Source organism: Clarias gariepinus, chromosome 24 (genome assembly GCF_024256425.1).
Source record: "Clarias gariepinus isolate MV-2021 ecotype Netherlands chromosome 24, CGAR_prim_01v2, whole genome shotgun sequence".
Classification (NCBI taxonomy): Eukaryota; Metazoa; Chordata; class Actinopteri; order Siluriformes; family Clariidae; genus Clarias; species Clarias gariepinus.
The window spans coordinates 9,104,858-9,125,728 of NC_071123.1; the positions used below are offsets into that span (position 1 = coordinate 9,104,858).

Sequence of the window (20,871 nt, forward strand, 5' to 3'; positions counted from 1 at the left end):
ACTGTCAACATGAGGGAGAAAAGAGAACACACAACCCAAATAAGGAAGAAACGTGTTGAACTGGAAGTGGTTATAAAAAACTGCCGCCTCACCTAACATGCTATAAGAACTATTACAGTTACATTTACGACATTTGGCAGGCGCCCATATCCAAAACGACTAACATTTATCTTATTTATACATCTAAACAGTTAAGCAGGGTTTCCCACAGATCTGAAATATACAGTACTCGCCGTGATGGCCAGTGGAAGGGGACGGCATTACCTTTGTAATACATTTTTCTTTTATTAAATTTTTATTACATTTTATTATTTTTAAAAATTAATTTTACATTTTAGAGATCCAACTCACTAATCCTCCCCTCCATCTCCCCATATGTGAAGAGTAAGACGAAGTAAATAATTGTGCACTGTTCACCCTTCCATGTAGCCCTTAAAAACCAGAGCATGTACTCATTCTTTACATTATGTTTTACTAAATATATTGCGCAATACAAAATGATGCATACTTTTTGTTTTTCAGCACAACCTAGGCAACATGAATTTTATGCCATTCTAAGCAAACTATACTATAAGAAATAGCACAGATTGATAAGATCATGTGTTTTTATAGTTGTTTTAGGTTCTTCTGTTAATTGATCGTGGATGGCATCATTCTCCTAGACAGATTTTTTTTTTAAAGGTGGAGCAAATATACTTGGGGCAGCCGTCAATATCCTAGGGCAGCCCGCCCAAGTAATGTGGGAAACACCAGTTGAGGGTTAAGGGCCTTACCCAAGAGTCCAACATTGGGAAGTGCTGGGATCGTGACCTTCCAATCGGTGGTCCAACGATTTACCTACCGAGCTACGCCCTGCCGCCCTGGTGGGGCACTAATAAATCAATGGATATCAACTAGAACTGTTGCTAATTTGCCTGGTAGATGACCTGAGGTTAATTTACCCTCATGTGCAATAAGCAGAATAGTAAGAGCTCGAGAATCCCTACCACTGTGGAAGAAAATCATGTCAATCAAAAATAATAAATAAACAAATAAATACACCTTAAGGACTGGCCCTAAACAAGCTCAAAAATGCTGCGTTCAAAATCAATAGAATAGATTTTACGTCTGATCTGTCTTGCACTAACATTTCCCAGGATACCTGTCAGAGAAACAGCACAATAACTTTCCTATTTATTTTCCTATCCATGCAAGAGTATGGGTTACGTTCTCCATGGGCGAAACCACACCCCCTCTACACACACACACACACACACACACACACACACACACACACACCAAGAATAGATGAATATCCATATCTCTGGTTCATCTAAGTCAAGCCATATCTTTTTTCCAGGAAAAGCAATGCATCCATGCACCACCCCGTCACAATTTGTCCAGAATTTGTCTCCTGTTGCATTTAGAATAACTTATATTTGTGTTAGCATGATATTTACAATATGACAGCAACTTTCATGTTTAAATTTGTAACAAATTGGCTCATATACTGTATACACACGCATGATCTGTCTGAATGTTGTCTAAATGTTGAGTCTTTAAGTTTTGAGCCAAATGCCTTATGTAACATACATCTTTAACATCAAAGAACTATGGTAATTAACACGTCCTTGGAAGAACAAAGAGACAGAAAGTAAGGGATGAGGAATGAAAGGATTTAACAGATAGAACACACCAACACAGGAAGAGAAATGAGAAATGTATCTGCGTATAGCAGAAGTGTAATTAAACCCAACACAGCATCTTTCCAGAACAACAAAGACTTAGGTTAGTCAGGACTTTATCAGCGATTAAGTCTCAGGACTTCTACTATAGTAATAAAGAGTATAGTTAGGGCCAAGAGTTACTACTAGAAATTGGGGGGAAACTTTTTCAGTTATAAATCGTGACTCTTTTGTGTGGCGATTAATGCATCGCCACACTGTCTCCAAAATCGATTTTTTTTTTAATATTTTTGTACATTTATAATGTACAATCAGCCTCAGATATAACCGATTCTGTGCCGAGTGCACAAGCTTCTGAGTGGTGCAACAGAAACGCATTTTTATTACGTAAAAAACACAGCGAGCACAAATTAGGGTTAGCATTATAAGTCACATGTAATCAAGACTCGCTCATTATCAAGATTAGTTTTGACACTATTGAGGCATTTGAGATGGTAAAATGTGCATGACCTACAGTACATCCTACAGGTGGTACACTATACTGTAAGTCGTTCACACATTGGCATTTTGTGTGAGTAGGAGTGAATTATTTGCTGTTTTTAAATAATTATTTTGGCAGATGACAGAACAGAGAATATGGTTTTTAGTAAAATGTAGCTTTTTTTGTTTGATTTATTTACAAGTTATATGTTAAACTCTTGTGTTTGAGGTTAGTTTACCGAACGCGGTGTTTCGCATTTTTTCCATTTATTTTGCCAATTTTTATTAATTATTTATTAAATAGTAAAAATTTGCTTTTTACTATTTTGTGGTGCTTTTCAGAAAAATAAATTAAATAACAAAAATACATTTTCAAAATATTTATTTAACACTGAACATTTTTTTTTAACATTCCAGCAGATATTATACAAACAAAGCACAATATAACTTAAAATAAATAAATTAGTAAAATAAAAAAATATTTTTATTTGGCCATCTTTGAAGCCCCCCTTTTCGAATAGCCTATGTTAGGGCTATAACTGACTGCTGAAAGAATGTAACTCTGTATGTCTACAACAACAAATGTGCATTAAATAGTGCAAAAAATTTGTCTATACTATGTTTCTTTCTCGTACTCTGCATGATGTTCGGGGTGTCTTGATTTTAAGTGATAAATTAAACTTAAAGTGCTGTACGTTTTTGCAGATGCACCCCCTCTGGACAATTCAGCAGAACAGTGTCTGCAAACAGCCGTTTTTGCCTCTTTCTATGTTTGCTGCATATAGCGCGCGCCTCTCACTCTGCGCGGGTTACTATTTGATCGCGTCATTAAAAACGTCATTGTTCGGCAATATTTATTCGGCCTTTTTACTTATTCGGTGCATCACTATTATTCTTACTTCAGTTGTCAAGCTGCTGAAGGATGCTAAGGTATAAAACTTTCTAGTTACAACACCTTTTTTTTTAATTCAAGTCTTAAAAATCTAACAACGTTGGGGAAAATGTTTTATCGAATCGGGATATTTTATAAAATAATGATATACATTACGGGGGGTCAAACAAATGAATATTTGAGTTACAAATTTCCACAGGTACGAACAGACCGCGATTCTACTTCCGGTTTAATCACAGAAGCAGTTCATGTGTATTGTACAAAAAATAGACAATGCAGTGCACCAGATACCAACATTTAGAATTATATACAATATTTTCAGTGTTTAAGTGAATGTATAAAATGTTATAATGTGTATAAAAAGTCTGCATGTGTGGGGGAGCTCGAGAAAATAGTTGGCCTCAACGCAATGCTTTACATTGTATATACACATGTCAAAGACGTATTAGACTGGCTTCGTCAGACTTAAGAACAAATCAGACTTACCAACAAGCTCAGAAAACCGAACTCGTCCGTAAGTCCGGGACAACCTGTATACACCGACGTATCGTGATAATATTATGTCAGATGATGACTGGAGTTACTACTATAAATCCAATATTGTACGTAAGCCGTTAAAATAAAACAGCACAACAGAAATTTGAGTCAAATGTTTCCATTCGTTAATTCGTTTTCAAAAAGTAATAAGAAGGCAAATGTTTGTGCACACATTGTTTTTGTGTGTGCTCATGTTTTCTGCCTGAGTCAGTAGTGCCAGCGCTCCTTGGGAAAACTCTGACAAGGCTCTTACAAAGGGCTTTAAATCCAATAACATGAGCTTAGTTTCCAATACTAAAGGGATCTTGCTGTACCCTGAACAAGGACATGCACTCCGTTCCAGAATTATCGTTATTTTGGGTAAAGAAAATTTGTTTCTCCTAAAATTCTCCTCCTAAATACTCAAAAAAGGAAAAAGAAAATTACAGACCGAGGCATTACAGAGCATACTCATCAATATGGAATCTCCCCACATCATTCAAGTCTCTTGTGGACAGTCCTTTTAAGGTCAGCAACAGGTTTTTAATGCGGTATAGATGGGGAGACACTAGGGTGACCACGCCAGCATGCATACAACTAAATACATAAATATCCTTTTTTATCAGTAGTAGTAGTAGCAGTAGAAAAAGAAATATCACTAGTAGTAGTAGCAGTATTAACTATAGTATTAGTAGTATTAGTATTAATAGTATAAGAAGTAGAAGCAGTACTAGCAGTAAGTGGTGATAGGTAGGTGGATGGATGGATGGATGGATGGATAGAAACCGCAATAGTGTTAGTAGTAGTAGTAATATTAATCCTACTTGTATGTAGCAGCAGCAGTAGTAGTATAAGTAGTATCAGTAGTTCTCTGATCGATTGCCAACCGATCGAAATCGGCAGATATCATCAAGTCTCTTAAAAAGATGTCAAATTTGTTATATTCAATGTTTTTGTTCTAAAGCAAAATAGTGTGGGGAAAACGTCTGCCAGAAAACTTTAACACGACATACCTTATTCCCCACTGTAGAACACCGTAACGTGAATAATCAGAATAATGAAAAGTCATCCGCAAAGGCAGCCTCTTACTCGTGCAAGTCGACCAACGATCAACCACCTGTAGCAGAAGCGCTCAAAAAGCTCGAGCCTTACTCTGTAGAGAGTAAAAAGACTAAAACACTGCTTACTAATGAGTAGACAAGATTGGCTCACCAAATATAAAGTGATCAGGGATATGTGATCGGTCCCGAAAATCCTGATCGGAGCAACTTCTAGAAGTAGCAGTAACAGTAATAGTACAAATAGAAGTAAACGTAGCAGTAGTAGCTGTAGAAACCTTTTTTTTTCTTGTTAATTTATTTATTATTTCGCATATTCACATAAGGGTAACTTTGTACACCACTCACACACATCTAACAGTGTATACATATAGAACACCTCTCCAGAGGAGCAGGGCAGAGTTCTAGCCTGGACCACACGGTTTCCCTGTGGACCCTTCACTACTCCTCTGAGATCATCTGTAATTGAGGGCACGACAGATAGGGCCTTGATGAGATTCATCCTGACTGATTAAAAACATGCCAGGAGCAAGACGGGGGAAAACACAGACATGCAGGAGGCAGTCATGCAAATGAGCCTCACAGACATACTGTAAAAAAGGGCAGTACAGGAACGAGTTGCTGTGCACGTACTGTATGAAGGTCTGAACTCACAGGTGATACATATATATATATATAAGACAAACTGGTTTTAAACTTCCCACAGAAGGAATAAACATATTGATGTCTTAATCTGTTCAATTATCTTTAAAAGTTTGGTTTTCATCATCCACTTTTTTTTTTTTTAATAAGCCAAGCTCTGTCGTACTTGTGTTCCGTCTCTTCCGCACATGCTGTCTATATAGTGTAAAATATCATGGTAACTGTCTTTGCGTATAGCGCTCGCCCTATCATTCGGAGATGATGGGTCGATCCCCGGGTGGTGTAACCTCTCACAGCCGGAGGCACAGAGAGAGCTGATTGGCTGAGCTTTCTCAGGGGGGAGGGATGAGAGGTACTTTGTGCTCCCACATTAATGACGGCTCTACAGCCAATCAGGGGCGTCTGTGAGCTCGCGGAGGGAGCGGATAGCGCTGTCCTCTGAGTGTGTTACGCTGCCCCCCAACGTTGCGTGAGCGAGCAGTTTAAAAAGACGGTCGGTGACGCCAGGTGGATCGGAGGAAACACGTGTGTCGGTTGATTGGCGGTAGAAGCTTAATGTGGGAGCCTCCAGTTACTGGGTGGAATTGGACACCACTAAATTAGGGTAGAAAATAGGAAAAATTCGGAAAAAAGGGGGATCAATTTATAAATAGTGGGCTATTTTAGTTTTGGATTTTTTTTTTATATAGTCCTTATCTGATTTATTTAATTTCTCTTTTAATTTTGTGTTTTATTTTCATCCTAAACACCAGAACCTAAAAAGAAAAATGCTTTTCTTACTTTTTCACATGTAAGTGCAGTGATTTTTTTTCTTTCATTTAAAAAAAAGGAAAACATTCACATTTTACATTTTTAGAACAAATATTTACACCTTCAGGCACTCAAAGAAACTGTATGTTTCACATAACTTTTTAATCTTTTTTTTACGTTTTGACAAGTTTTAAAGATATAATTTATTTAGGGCTAGCAATATTTGTGGCAATTTATTTTAATGTTAATATTTTTTGAGTGGATGGATGGATGGATGGATGGATGGATACTTTAATCCAGACAACAAATATCAGCACACCAAACTTTAAAAATCAGACATTTCTTCCAAAGAAATCTACATTGTATCACTGACCGTAACCCACCATGAGGAAAGTCTATGAACGTGTCTGGTTAATTAATCTCCCAGCATACAGCGCTTGTGCTAAATAAGTGTTCAGTAGGGGTAATTAGCATGTGTGTATCTGCGACAAACGGCATAAAACCGAATAAAGATGCTACAAGATGCTACCCACACCGTCCAAAATCAGATCAGGCATGCTGCCCACACAGGATGTGCTTTCCGGGCAGTTTTTTAGGCCGTTATATAATTATGGCATGTCATTTTATTAAAAAAAAAAAAAAAAAAGTGAATGCGCATTTGGAATATTAAGCTAGCAGAAGAGTAAAACTCACCTCACACTGAAGGCATCTGGTTCTACCCCGGCACTCTAGAAGGGATGAACACCTGAGAACATGAGAACATAACACACCTGATTAGAGCCACACAGTACAGCAGGGTCTTGCTCAAACACCGATTCCACATACTGGTTGCTATGTCTTACTGTGAAGTTACCATATGATTATTAGTACCACAGAAGAAAATGCAGACTATGCTTTTGACTTGTATCTGCAGTGCACTGCTGCAACATGATTGGCTAACTGGACTGCAGAAGTGTACAGATGTGCCATAAATAAGCAATATCGCAGAGTAAAGTTACTGTAAGTGATAGCATCTTGGAACATCTTGGAACATCTCGTGGGCCAAAAGTTGATCAAAAAACGAATAGTGAGTGTATAGGATCTAATACTACAGAAACTAATTGTTTATGATTGTATATGTGTATTATATTTCATTCCACAATTATATGTGATATATAACTGTACATAGGATCAAGAGCTCAATATTACGACTTTTGGTACTTTTGGTACTAATCATTTAAAATGCGGCCTGAAGCTGCAACCTCTCTGGTCACACTGTACATTCCAATAACTGAGCATGATTTAAGTGTTCACACTATGTTTAAACAAAAAACTCTGAACAGGCTTGTTTATCTCCAAGTCCAAGGTTTTTTGTTGTTTTTTTTCCCCCAAACAAGCACGGGGAGAACCTTCAAATTTTATGCACACAGACCAGAGGCGGTGCATCATATGACCTGATCAAGCGGAAATTCAGCTGATTATGAATTTCTTTGAAGACCAAATCTGTTCAGTGTTTCTGGACCGAAATAGACGGGCATTACATATTTGGTGCTGTAACCTATAGCTGTGTTAACTACTGAGCTGTGTTAATAGCTGAGGTCTAACTACAAGTATACTGCAAGGTGAGGTCTAATTACAACTATACCGCAAGGTGAGGTCTAATTACAACTATACCGCAAGGTGAGGTCTAACTACAAGTATACCGCAAGGTGAGGTCTAACTACAAGTATACCGCAAGGTGAGGTCTAACTACAAGTATACCGCAAGGTGAGGTCTAACTACAAGTATACCGCAAGGTGAGGTCTAACTACAAGTATACCGCAAGGTGAGGTCTAACTACAAGTATACCGCAAGGTGAGGTCTAACTACAAGTATACCGCAAGGTGAGGTCTAACTACAAGTATACCGCAAGGTGAGGTCTAACTACAAGTATACCGCAAGGTGAGGTCTAACTACAAGTATACCGCAAGGTGAGGTCTAACTACAAGTATACCGCAAGGTGAGGTCTAACTACAAGTATACCGCAAGGTGAGGTCTAACTACAACTATACCGCAAGGTGAGGTCTAACTACAACTATACCGCAAGGTGAGGTCTAACTACAACTATACCGCAAGGTGAGGTCTAACTACAACTATACCGCAAGGTGAGGTCTAACTACAACTATACCGCAAGGTGAGATCTAACTACAACTATACCGCAAGGTGAGGTCTAACTACAACTATACCGCAAGGTGAGATCTAACTACAACTATACCGCAAGGTGAGGTCTAACTACAACTATACCGCAAGGTGAGATCTAACTACAACTATACCGCAAGGTGAGGTCTAACTACAACTATACCGCAAGGTGAGGTCTAACTACAACTATACCGCAAGGTGAGGTCTAACTACAACTATACCGCAAGGTGAGGTCTAACTACAACTATACCGCAAGGTGAGGTCTAACTACAACTATACCGCAAGGTGAGGTCTAACTACAACTATACCGCAAGGTGAGGTCTAACTACAACTATACTGCAAGGTGAGATCTAACTACAACTATACCACAAGATGAGATCTAACCACAACTATGCTGCAAGGTGAGGTCTAACTACAAGTATACAGTATCACAAGGTGAGGTCTAACTACAACTACTGTATACTACAAGGTGAGGTCGACGACTACAACTAAACTACAACGTCTTATCTAACTACAACTTTACTACAATGGGATCTAAACAGGCTTTAAACAGATCTCAACAGGCTGAATTCCAAATCCATCTCTAACCCCTAATTAGGGCTGCAACTAACGATTATTTTGATAATCGATTAGTTGGGCGATTATGTTTTCGATTAATTGATTAATCGGATAAAACCTAACCGCTCCTTAAATTTGATATTTTGCTTATAACTATTAAAAAAAACATAAATTAGGGTATTATTTATGTAGAAAAATAAACTTTTAAAAATGCAAAAGCCACATATAGAGTTTAATAATCTTTAATTTTGACATTTTAAACCTTAAATGAAATGTAGTATATAATATATATATATATATATATATATATATATAGATAAATACACTAGTCTATTTAGTTGATAAGATATAAACAGATAAAATAATGTAATTTTGTATAAAAAAAAATGATGTATGCATAAGTAAAACCACAGTAAATTACAAGTTAACTTTGTAGTGGATTATAAAAAACTGTAGAAATGCAAAAAGCTAATAGTCACAAATATACTGTTATTTGCATTCGCTGAAAACCACAACAATCACTAAATGTAATATTCTACTGTTATTCGCATCGTGTAAATTAAGATGATCTAAAGTAGCGCCATTTAACTAATCACTGTTGCTCATGAGGTGATTGCGCAATGTGATGCTAGCGAGTAGCGCGTGAACAGATCTAACGTGACTGTCCCGAAGTTAGCAAACAGTTTAAACAAAAGCACTTAAACTATACAACTATTACACGATGGAGATACATTTTCTACTGACCCTGCTGACGTTTCGCCATCCGTAACACCAACATGTTTTCTTTTTAAGTGTTCGTGCATGACATGCCATGAAAGCTCGGTCTTGCATAGTGTGCAGGTTACCGTCTTCTTAGAGGCGTTTAATGTGACCTGCCTATAAACCTTGGAGGACTCGGGGCGCGCGCTTTTTCCTGCAGACGCTTCTGTAACCGCCATTGCGCGAGCGGCTGTGTATCTGTGTGTATTTGTGCATCTTGTGGTCGCGCGCCTCAGTGACGTGAGCAGCCCAACTAATCGATAACGGCATTCGTTGACAACGAATTTCATTATCGATAATTATCGATTTTATCGATTAGTTGTTGCAGCCCTACCCCTAATCAAGGGAACTACTTGGTGTGTGGAACAAGTGCTTATATACTGTACATTAAATACGGTAGAACACTAGCTCTCTATATTACGCCATTTGGGGTACATCAGAGATTAATGTAGCTGATATCCTAAAGTGGAAATGAGTAATAATATAAAGTAGATCATATGTTTCTCAGGACTGTCCACCACCTCTATTCTCCTGATCTTTTGGCTACATATCCATCCATCCATCTGTCCATCTAGGAACTTCTGTAGTCCAATGATGGACCGTGGAAGCCAATAGTGACCATTGTATTGTATGGGTGTTGGTGGAAAGAAATAACTGGTTAAACAAACTTAAATCGTCATCTGTTGATAATAAATAGCGTTTGTGGAACTGTTGTATAAAAGCAATATCACTCTCAGGATTTGCTGCTGTACTGAATATCAGCATGACTGTGATATCTTCAGCACTTCACATATTCAAGCAGAACTGTTCAAAACAACTCTCTTAACTAAAGAGGCCACATGTACTGTACAAACTCACACAAACACTTCAACACTATGCTTGTGGTGACATATTAATACACTTGATGGCTCCACTTAAATATTTCAATTAGAATGTCCGTAATGTTACGCAACGTTAGATGAATGAGCACGAGTAATAAGAGCTTCAGTAGCTTGTTTTTGTCAAGTAGAGATTAATGTGTCCTCCTCTTAAACCCCGGACCCAGACGAGTCTGTTTCTCAGCACGCTTGCTCCTAAGACAAAGGAACCACTTAGGGAAATGTCAAGCAGTCCACACAAGAGCAAGTTATCTACACGGACAAAACATAAATACCGTACACAGACTCTATTTCCAAGAAGTCACTGGATCAAAACCACGTTCCAAATAGAGTGGCTTTGTTCAAGACAACCGTGCACATACAGCATGTTGTAAACATGACCCGATGACAAAAAGAAAAAGACCTTGATGAGTTTTGAGGGGCGGAGCTTTAGTTATTCATGCTGATCTTGAGGGAGAGAAACTGATCTCACATTCAGAGCAGTAAAAAAAAAAAGAAATATAAAATCAATGGGAAGAGCTTGTACAGAGCTAAGCTTTGCACACCATAAAAGATAATATTTTAACAAAAATCAATCTTCGCCCACAAACCAAACTTTTCCAGTGTTTTACAGTGTCCCACTCTATTTCCTGAGCCTTTACTTATTGCTGCACGGGGGCTATTTATTTTTTTTATAGCTCTACAGTTTAGGGTCGTACAGGATTGCAATATAAATATAGCTGCTATAATTAACAATCATGACAGACCCTTTTCCCCTTCCAAAAAAAAGCCCTTCTGGATTTATTTATTGAGCCCCTTATGGGACATAAAAGAAAAAATATGAATGAGACAGAAGAAAGTACAAAGAAGGGAAAAAAATGAAACAAAAAATGACAAAAATTAGGAAGCCTTTGTTGTTGTTGGTCTATCGCTGCTCCCACTGAGGGGTCACCAGAGCAGATCATCAGAACTTTGGCACAGGTTTTACACCGGATCCCCTTTCTGACGCAACCCTTGCGTTTTATCCTGGCTTGGGACTGGCGCTGCCTCCAGTGGCTGGGGTTTGGGCACTGGCTGGGAATCGAACCCAGCCTTTTTGCATAGTATGCCAGAAACCTTAAAACCCGAGCCACCAACGTCCACGATTGGAAGCCTCTGTGTGTATTCTGATTGGTTGGAAACCAGTACAGGCAGGTCTTGAATCGTTGTGCTTTTAACCAAGATGTTTGGTATAATTGCGTGATTTATACATATTGCTATTGATTCGCATAATGAAGAAAAGACAGGAGGCAGAGTTGGAGGTAGCAGAGATGAAGATGTTGAGGTTCTCTTTGGGAGTGACAAGGATGGACAGGATCAAGAATGAGTCCATCAAAGGGACAATCCTTGTTAGATGTTAGATGTTTTGGAGATAAAGTCAGAGAGGCCAGATTGAGGTGGTTTGGACATGTTTAGAGGAGAGATTGTAAATATATCGATAAAAGGACGCTGAGGTTGGGACTGCCAGGCAGGAGGTCTAGAGGAAGGCCAAAGAGGAGATTTATGGATGCAGTTAGAGAGGACATGAAGTTAGTTGGTGTGCGAGAAGAGGATGCAGAGGATAGGGTTAGATAGAGGCAGATGATTCGCTGTGGCGACCCCTGAAAGCGAACAGTGGAAAGACAAAGAAGATGCATAGTGGTATTGATAAAAAAGAACCAGTGCAAGAATGTTAGCCAGCATTTTGTGGTTAAGAAATATTGCCTTCAATGTTATGATTGGTTAGAAAGATTTATTCTTGTCTATTAGTTGGTAGAAACCCAAAGGATGAAGGTATCTTTTAGCTACACTTTATCGCAAAATTCCTCCTAGAATATTACTGTTATGTTCATGCAAGGAAATGTATAATTCTTCTATACCAAGGGAGTCTATATTGTGCCCACTAACTGGTGTTTCGTTTTAGGAATTCACACCTCTCTTGGTTCCCTGTCAGGAGGATTTTAAACCCGGCTAAATCCCAGGATCTTCTAAGACTTTCATAACTCCTATGCTCACATCTCAGCAGTAACAGGCCCTGGATTCTAGCATAAACAACATGCCAAGAATTAATTGCCTAAAAGGACTTGGCAAATATATTGTAAGCAGACTATCATACCCGACAGACCACCATCGCATTGTAAGTGGACGCTGGAATTTTTTTGAACATTCAACAAGTAAATAACGAAGTACGGCCAGGTTCCGATCCATACTGTTCTAGCTAACATGCCGTCACTGTGAGACATCTGAAAGAAGTACGGCATTAACCATCACCGCTGTGCCAATAACATACTTAACCCTTAATATTAATTTGCTGGACCGGATGAATTTTCCAAGATCTCTAGATAAGCTGACTGCATTAGAGCTGGCCAAGACCCATTATCTGAGCATGTATGAAAACAAAGTAAAAGTACCAAAATGGTCACAGAGTCACTGCCTAAGCACTACAAAAATCTGTTTTAATCAGTACATTAAAAGTCTAGGTGTCCTCCTAATAACACCAGCAGGGACTGGTCATTTCTTTTCTTTACTAAGGCCACTCAGGCATTCCTGACACATCTTCCCCTCCATGACTTTAAATACCGAATGCAGCTGTACAGTATAACCTGATTTTCAGTCTCCCCAACTTCTCCACTAATTGCCATGTTTCCCTGCACTCACTTCCTGAAGCAGCCCACATCAGATTTACAGCACTGATAATTGCCTACAAAGACGAAAACGGACCCCACCTACCTAAAGACGCTTCCGTCCTAACATGAATCGTGCCTTGACTTGACCTCCTCAGGAAGACATGCACGAGGACTCTTCGCTGTTCTTGCAGGCGGTGGAATAATGGAGGGTCACTAGCTGTCTTCACTCGAAGACCAATCATTTTTAATAAGCTTTTTAATTTAAAAAAGAAAGGAAAAAAAAACTTTTTATTTATTTTTTTTGCTGCAGTACCAACTCCTGAGTACACTGAACTCCTTCCTCTCCAACAGGGTTTTAGCTTGATGGTATTCTTAGCCTCTGACCTAATTGCACTAGCATGAGGACGTGTTTTGCCCGAGACTACAAAGCACTTATGTAAGATGCTTTGGATAGGGATATCTGCCAAACACTTAGGTGTCACTGACAGAAACTGACCAGTGGTCATCCCTGGATATGCATGCTTGGCCATATAGCCTTGAGTCATCAGGAATAGAAAAAATAAATCTATAGATGTGATAACCTGGTCATTCAGCGCATTGACCAACTGAAGCAACCCCGGATCATAACACTGCCTGCAGAGGCTTGTACAGAGGGCACTATGCATGATGGGTGCATCGCTTTAGCGCTTCCCTTCTTACCCTGATGCTCCCATTGCTTTAGAAAAGGGTCAATTTGAACCCATCAAACCACATGACCTTTTTGCATTCCTCTAAAAGTCGAATCATTATGTCTCCTAGGAAGTTGGAATGGGAAACCAAACAATACAATATTATCACGATACCTAGCTGCTGATTTGATTTATATTGCGATTCTGTAAGCATCACAATCTGAGTCAAAAGTTGAGTCATAACTCGAAAGTTTTATACCTTAGCAAAACAGCAAATAATTTACTCCTTCCGCACATGATGCCAATGGGGAAATAGTTTAGAGCGTACCACCTGTAGGGTTATAAGAAACCCCTCAAATGTTTTACGACCTTAAAGTCTCAAAACTTGACATTGAGTGCATGTTGAGCAGGTACGAGCATGCCGGCGTTCTTCTAATGCATGAGAGTTTCAAGACTAATTTAAGAGTTAAGCGTAGTGACGATTAAGATGAACTTAATCTCGGAGATAGAAGAAAAGGCTGATTGATTGTACAGAACTGAATCGGGTATCAGGGTTCAGTGGTCAATCTGTTTATGATTGTGATCGCTATTCATAATATTTTCCTTGATCACATTCCTACTACAAAGTTGATGGTTCAGATCTATCCTTCCAGGCTGTATTTGAAGTCAGCGTTGGACAGAATTTAACCAAATTTTCTTTGTTTGATGCAGGCCAATAATTTAACCCTTCTGAAGTTTCTTTTTTTTTGTGGCCAGGCAGTGTTTTTAGTTCAAAATGTATGATCGGATTAAAACTGATATCCCACTTGGTTTCACAACCAAACACATTGTCAAAAACAAACCAACAAAAACGCCCACACTTAAATTTTATCGTGAAAATCAAACATGTCCAAACATTTCCCAAAGTACAACAGGTGGTTGAAAAATGTTAGGGACATGTCCCGTCAGACTGCATTCCGGACTTCTCAGCCTGCTAGTCTTCCGTCTTAAGCGCTAAAACGCCATCACTCAGTCTCTATTTGAAAACAGATTCAGGACAAAAAGAAATCCATCTGTAAAATCATTTTTTCCCTGAGGATGGAAGGAGAACAGATGAAAGAGACGATGATGAAAGTGACTGCTCTGGGTATCTCAGTTTCATTTGCCTCAGTTGTATGAGACGGGATTATAATATCCCAGCAGCTCATCTAGTAGACTCGGCACGTTCCTTGTTCCCCCGATTCTTCCCGTCACTTATAATTCTGGTCAATGAGTGAAAGTGAAACGTTTTGAGGACAGGAGGAAGACGTGCATTAAAGATGGCAGCGATGTCAGAGTTAAGGATTTACAATGCCACTTTTTAAGGTGCCAGGAATAATGATAAAAAAGAAGAAGAAGAATAGAGGACACAGGGATTGTGGGAGAGTCAAAGTAATAAAGAAATATGATACAGTTCACAACCAGGGGGATCACTTCCATCAGCAACTAAACAATCAAAGGAATACTCCAACATAAGCTCTATCTCAGGGGTTCCCAAAGTAGCGGCAAAAAACAGTTCACATCCTACTCAGTTTTTTTTCCCCATTCCTGCCATGCTGCATTAGCATAGGAGGTCAAATTATAATCCTAAGGAATAACTCAGATAACAGAAGTCAATTTAGTAAGCCTAAGGCACTAAACTTCTCTCATTGAAAAAATTCTGGTGAGAAAAAGTGTTATAGTAGAATCCTAATTAGTTCGTAAAATACTGAACCTCGAAAAACATTTCATTTTAATGAGACAGGTATCAAAAATCTAGAACAAGATTCTAAAACATATTGCAAATCATCTAATTAGTTGACCTTCATTTCTTTTTACTTATATACACACTGATACTTCATGACATTATGACTACCCGCCTAATACTGTGTTTTTTTGGACAACTTCCTATCAGAACAAGCTTTACCTCTTCTACTGGATCGAACAACACGGGCCTGGCTTTTACTCCGCATGAGCATCAATAAACCTTGGCAACTTATGAACGGTTTTTCTTCCTTGGCCCACTTTTGGTAGACCACTGCAGACCAAGAACATCTCACAAGTGTTCAAGTCCAATATTGTATAGGTTCACCTTGTGCTACCTCGGTAGCTGTGACCCCATCAGGGATGATTCCACAAACCTTTGAGGTTGTGGTGGATCACCGGGGAATATATCCATCCATCCATCCATTTATCCATCCATCCATCCATCCATCCATTCATCCATCTAGGAACCTTCGCAGTACAACCATGGATTGTGGTTATTCCCATGTGGTTACAGCCATGGTTGGACCTCTAGTCAACAGGTGTACAGGAATATATATAAACTGCAATATGTTAAATATCCTGCAATGGAGATGACCTTAATCTCTGTAGAAGCTTAGACAGTTGCCCAGGTCATGCACTTAGGTGCTCCCTAACTGACTCCATTAGTACACAGCACTATGATCTGTGTTTCTAATAGATTGGATTCATTGGCTTTAAACTAGAGAAAATATAAGACTATATTCAGTTGTACTTGTTTACACTTTAGAGTAAGACATTACACATTTTGTCCTTTTGTGTGTTTATTCCTTCAGAAGTAGAAGAGACAATCTCAAACGTGCAGTGAATGGCCTGATATTAAATTAGCTTTTCCACACTTTAAAACGCTGCATGCACAGTGGTACTGTTGTGTTTGAGCGCTCGCCTTTTTCACCCACTTTCTAACCGAAATAGCTCCATATTTCATTTCAGCCCGTCTCATTACTGCTGCCATCTCTTCAAATCTAGTCCCTGAAAAAAATAATAATAATAAATGTTCAGCGTTCTCTATTGTTGCTCACAGCTCAATTTTTCCTACATGCTGGTAGGGTACCGTTTTCAAAGCTTTAGTATTGGGGTATACTGGTATACCATACAACATTAATCATCAGCCGCTCCCAACGGTGCATGAGCAAGCAGTTGAAAAATATGTGGTCGGCTGGCGTCACGCTGTTCAGAGGAAACACGTGATAGTCTTCAGCCCTCCCGACCGAGTGGTACAGTAGTAGTAGCCTTAATGGGGGAGGCCCCTAGTGATGGGCAGGAATTGGACATGACTAAAAATAGGGAGAAAATCTGGGGAAAAAAAAAAAGTCAGTACTTGAAATGTTGACCTTTCTTTTTTTAAGACCACTGCAATTCACCCTGGGATGTTGTCCATCAATTTCTGGGCCACATACTGACTGATGGCAGCCCATTCTTGCATAAGCAATGTTTGTCTCTTGAGGATTGACTCCAAGTTCTCAATGGGATCAAGGTCGGGGCAGCTTCCTGGCCATGGACTCAAAATTTCAACGTTTTGGTCCCCAAGCCACTTAGTTATCACTTTTTTCTTATTGCACGGTGCTCCATCATGCTAGAAAAGGCATTATTCATCACCAAACTGTTCTTAAATGGTTGGGAGAAGTTGCTCTCAGAGAATGTTTTTGTACCATTCTTTATTCATGGCTGTGTTTTTAGGCAAAATTGTGAGTGAAGCAACCTCACACATGAATGGTCTCAGGACGCTTTAGGGTTGGCATGACACAGGACTAATAGTAGAGCTCATCTTTTCTTTGCTGGGCAAGCTTCTTTTTTCCCCATACGCCCCAAACAATCGGAAAAGCGATTTATCAGGAAAAATGACTTTACCCCGGTCCTCAGGAGTCCAATCCCTGTACCGTTTGCAGAACATCAGAACTCTCCATGAGAAACATGCTTTTTTTTGCCGCCCACTTGAAATCAATCCTGTGACACCACACTCTATCTACTGCATCTGTTTTAAATGTGCGATATCCTTGAAGACAAATGGAAACGTCATTATAAAGAAAGTTGTTGAATTCATCAGCAGTTTTTTGAAATGCAAAATGATATAATGCAAAGCCAAAGGTGCAATGGCTGGATTTTAACGTTTGACCAAATCTGTTTTTATTCATTCATTCATTGAATTAGTCCTTGGTAACCACTTCATCCTAAAGATCTAAAGAACACTGGGCATGAAGAATACTCCCTGCATAGAAAGTCCCTCAATTTCCACAACTGAAAAAAAACACATTAACATTTAGGCATTTGGAGGACGCTCCTAACCAGAGCGACTTACAAATAGTGTTTTAAAGTTTTCCGTCATTGGATAGACTCTTACACTGGGTTACTAGGTTATTAACTACAGTGCTCTGTAGGCAAGAATCAGGGCTTCGAATTTGATTCGAGAAGCTGTAAGCTGTGAGTGAACACACTTATTTACCGCTAGAGGTGATTTTTCTTGCCTACTGGCATGGAATGAAAGGGACAGAGGAAAGCAGGGGAAACCACTATGGACATTGGTAGAACATGTCCTTAACCCAGCCAGTAAACAGAGCTCAGGATAGGACCAGGGATACTAACGGTGTAAGGGGGCATCATGTCAAATTGAACCAGCATGCCATCCTTCCACACAGGCAGAAGCGGGAACAAGGCAGTCGATGAGGGCTGAGTGAGCATCTAAAGCTGAGGAAACCCAGAAGCAGTGGATTACCTCGGTTAATGAGTATGCCGATGACACAGCCCACCCCAGACATATGCACACACTCGAAATGCCATGACAGTGTGTGTCTGTGTGTGTGTGTGTGTTATGGGACGCCGCACATCAACAGTGTCTGTGTTCAATACAAGCTTTAATAAGAAGGGATTTAATAGGATTCATCTGCGGCTGTAACCCTGCGCAATTACGGTTTAATACCTGGCCACGAGGCATGAAATGAGAGGGTCATCAAGTCATATTGTGGACAGGGGTTATATTGGACTGCCCCATCAAATGTCTCTAACACAGTTAGAGGAGCTGGTGAAGTTACAGCCATCAGTTCAGAACAGGCTAATTAACTCAATCTGCGCAGTTTCCAAGAGCAGGCAAGCACTACCAGAGCTGTGAAAATAAATAAATAAATAAATAAATAAATCTATTTCATAATTATTACACCCTTTTGGCACATTGCTGCCTCACAAACATACCAAAGCCCTAGAGACTTTCAGTTTCACTCGGTTATAATAGACTGTGAGGAAGCCTAATGAATTGAGTCGTATATTCTCTCTAGCACGGTTAATCCATGCGTGTCTTTAATTGAATCACCCAAATTCAATATCTGTCCGTCTCAAGGACGACGCAGCCGATCCAAATCGATCGCGTTATTACTAGCAGCGGACGGGGAGCACAGCGAAAAACGGCTGGTCGAGTTCTTCCTGAAGAGAGGGACAGAAAACCGGCTAGCCATGCCGGGGATCACCTGGGGGGAGGAAAACAGGCACATGGGCGATCAAGGCCAAATCCAGAGCTTACCTTTCCCCAGGGTTGGAGATGAAAGGATTAGAGGGGGACGAATGAGAAAGAATGAAGGACAGTACTGCTATACCGAGAAGAGGTAGTGTCTGAGAAGGCTTGTTTAAAATAATCACAATATAGTCTGAAAATATGAACCTTTCATAGTATTATAATGTAATATTTTTAAAACATATAAACTTGTGTATCATACCATGTTGTTGGAAAAAAGTGTAGCTTCAAGGAAACGAAATATTACAAGGATGGAAGTGCAGTACTGAGATGTTCTTTCGTGTGTTTGAAGGGCAGTTCATGTCTTCTGTGTTGAGAAATGAAGAAAAAAATATACATAGTGATACCTCTGCAACAGATTTTGTATCCACTTACTTATCGTCTTTACCGCTTTATGCTGTATTCAGGGTTGCAGGGGTCCTGGAGTGTATACCAGGAGCCTTAGGGCACGAGATGGAGTACACCCTGGACACGGTGCCAATCCATCGCAGGGACACTCATTCACACACTATGGGAAATTTGGGAACACCTATTAGCCTAATCTGCATGTCTTTGGACTGTGGGAGGAAACCGGAGTGCCGGGAGGAAACCCACCAAGCACAGGGAGAACATATTAACTCCGTATCACACAGATACGGGGAATCGAACCCGGCCGGGAATCGAACCGGGACCCTGGAGGTGCAAGGCCACAGTGCTAACCACTACACCACCGTGCCGCCTGGATTACCACCACTGTATTAAACTTGTAAATGCATATTTTATTAATATTTTTTCTTCATTGCTACTGTGTTTTTTTATATTTTCTAAATAACAAGGTCATCTCCATTCAAGATAATGCATTCTGTTTTTCAAATCGCACTTTGTGAAAGTGCATTTTTTGAAACCAGGCGAAACCCTGGAAACAGAACTTGTGCAAAAACCACCAGAAGTTAAGGCGAGGGAGGGGGTCCCAGATTTCACCCTGGTATGACGGGAAACCTTAACAGTGTATTCAGGTACGTCAGCAAAAAAAAAAAAAAAAAAAGGTGCTTTTCCCCACCCCCATACACTATCCTTGTAGAAATGTAAAAACATGAATTTTGCATACCAGGTAGCCTTAAACGGATTTCCAGCAGTGATGCAACCGTCCAAATATACTGTCCACCATGAGTAATAGTGATGTCATTAGATCCAAGGCAGTGTTTCTACAAACAGCCAGAGTGTCTCCTGCCTCAGAGCACCCCTGTCAATAAAAACCCTTTATTGTTTTATCCTCAATCTTTCATTCCTTCCCTTTCCTTCTATCTCTCCAATAACTGCCCATCACAACCTCGTCATACCTGATACTTTGCAACTGTCACAACACTATCACTATAAACCGGAGATTGATTTGTACTGTAGGTCAGAGCATCCCTTTTATTACGAGGTCAGTTGAAACGAATAGACAGACATGAAGACAAACGTTAGGAACGATCACAATGCAGGATTCCTTAGATAACGTTCTGGGTTTTTTTTTTTAAGGATGAATGGTGGAATTTCAGGGTTGCCCTGAGGGAGTTTGGACTTCACCCAACTCTTTACTCTGTCAGCTGTAAAAAAGCAACCAGATATGGGGATCTGTATCGCACACAAACAGGCACGCTCCACCTCATTAAAATTCCGTAGCCTTCAGCAAACAGTGCCTGGATCAAGTTTTATCGTGTAATATTCGCTTGAAGCTTCAGCTATTTTCCAATCAAGTTACTAGATAATACACAAAAGTATAAGGGTACAAAATCCTGCTATGCCTTTTATTATTGTCGTCTTTTCACGTCCTAAGAGCCAGAAAATGTCCGACTTCACCTTTCCATTTGTCCCCGAGTGAGTCAGAATCCATGACCGCTTTCTTACGAGATTAGAGTCAGTCTTATAGCTAACAGTACAGTATTCCCAACTATAATGGCT

At 39.7% G+C, this 20,871-nt stretch overlaps 1 protein-coding gene across 4 annotated transcripts in view; it reads right to left on the reverse strand.

Annotated features, from left to right (window-relative positions):
• Nucleotides 1-20,871, reverse strand: part of camkk1a (calcium/calmodulin-dependent protein kinase kinase 1, alpha a) — a 114,290-nt gene that overhangs the window by 62,862 nt on the left and 30,557 nt on the right. For all 4 annotated transcript variants that reach the window (XM_053485536.1, XM_053485537.1, XM_053485534.1 and 1 more), the window contains exon 2: nucleotides 6,696-6,747. The gene's annotated coding sequence lies outside the window, so the exon portion shown is untranslated. The remainder of the gene's footprint in view (nucleotides 1-6,695; nucleotides 6,748-20,871) is intronic.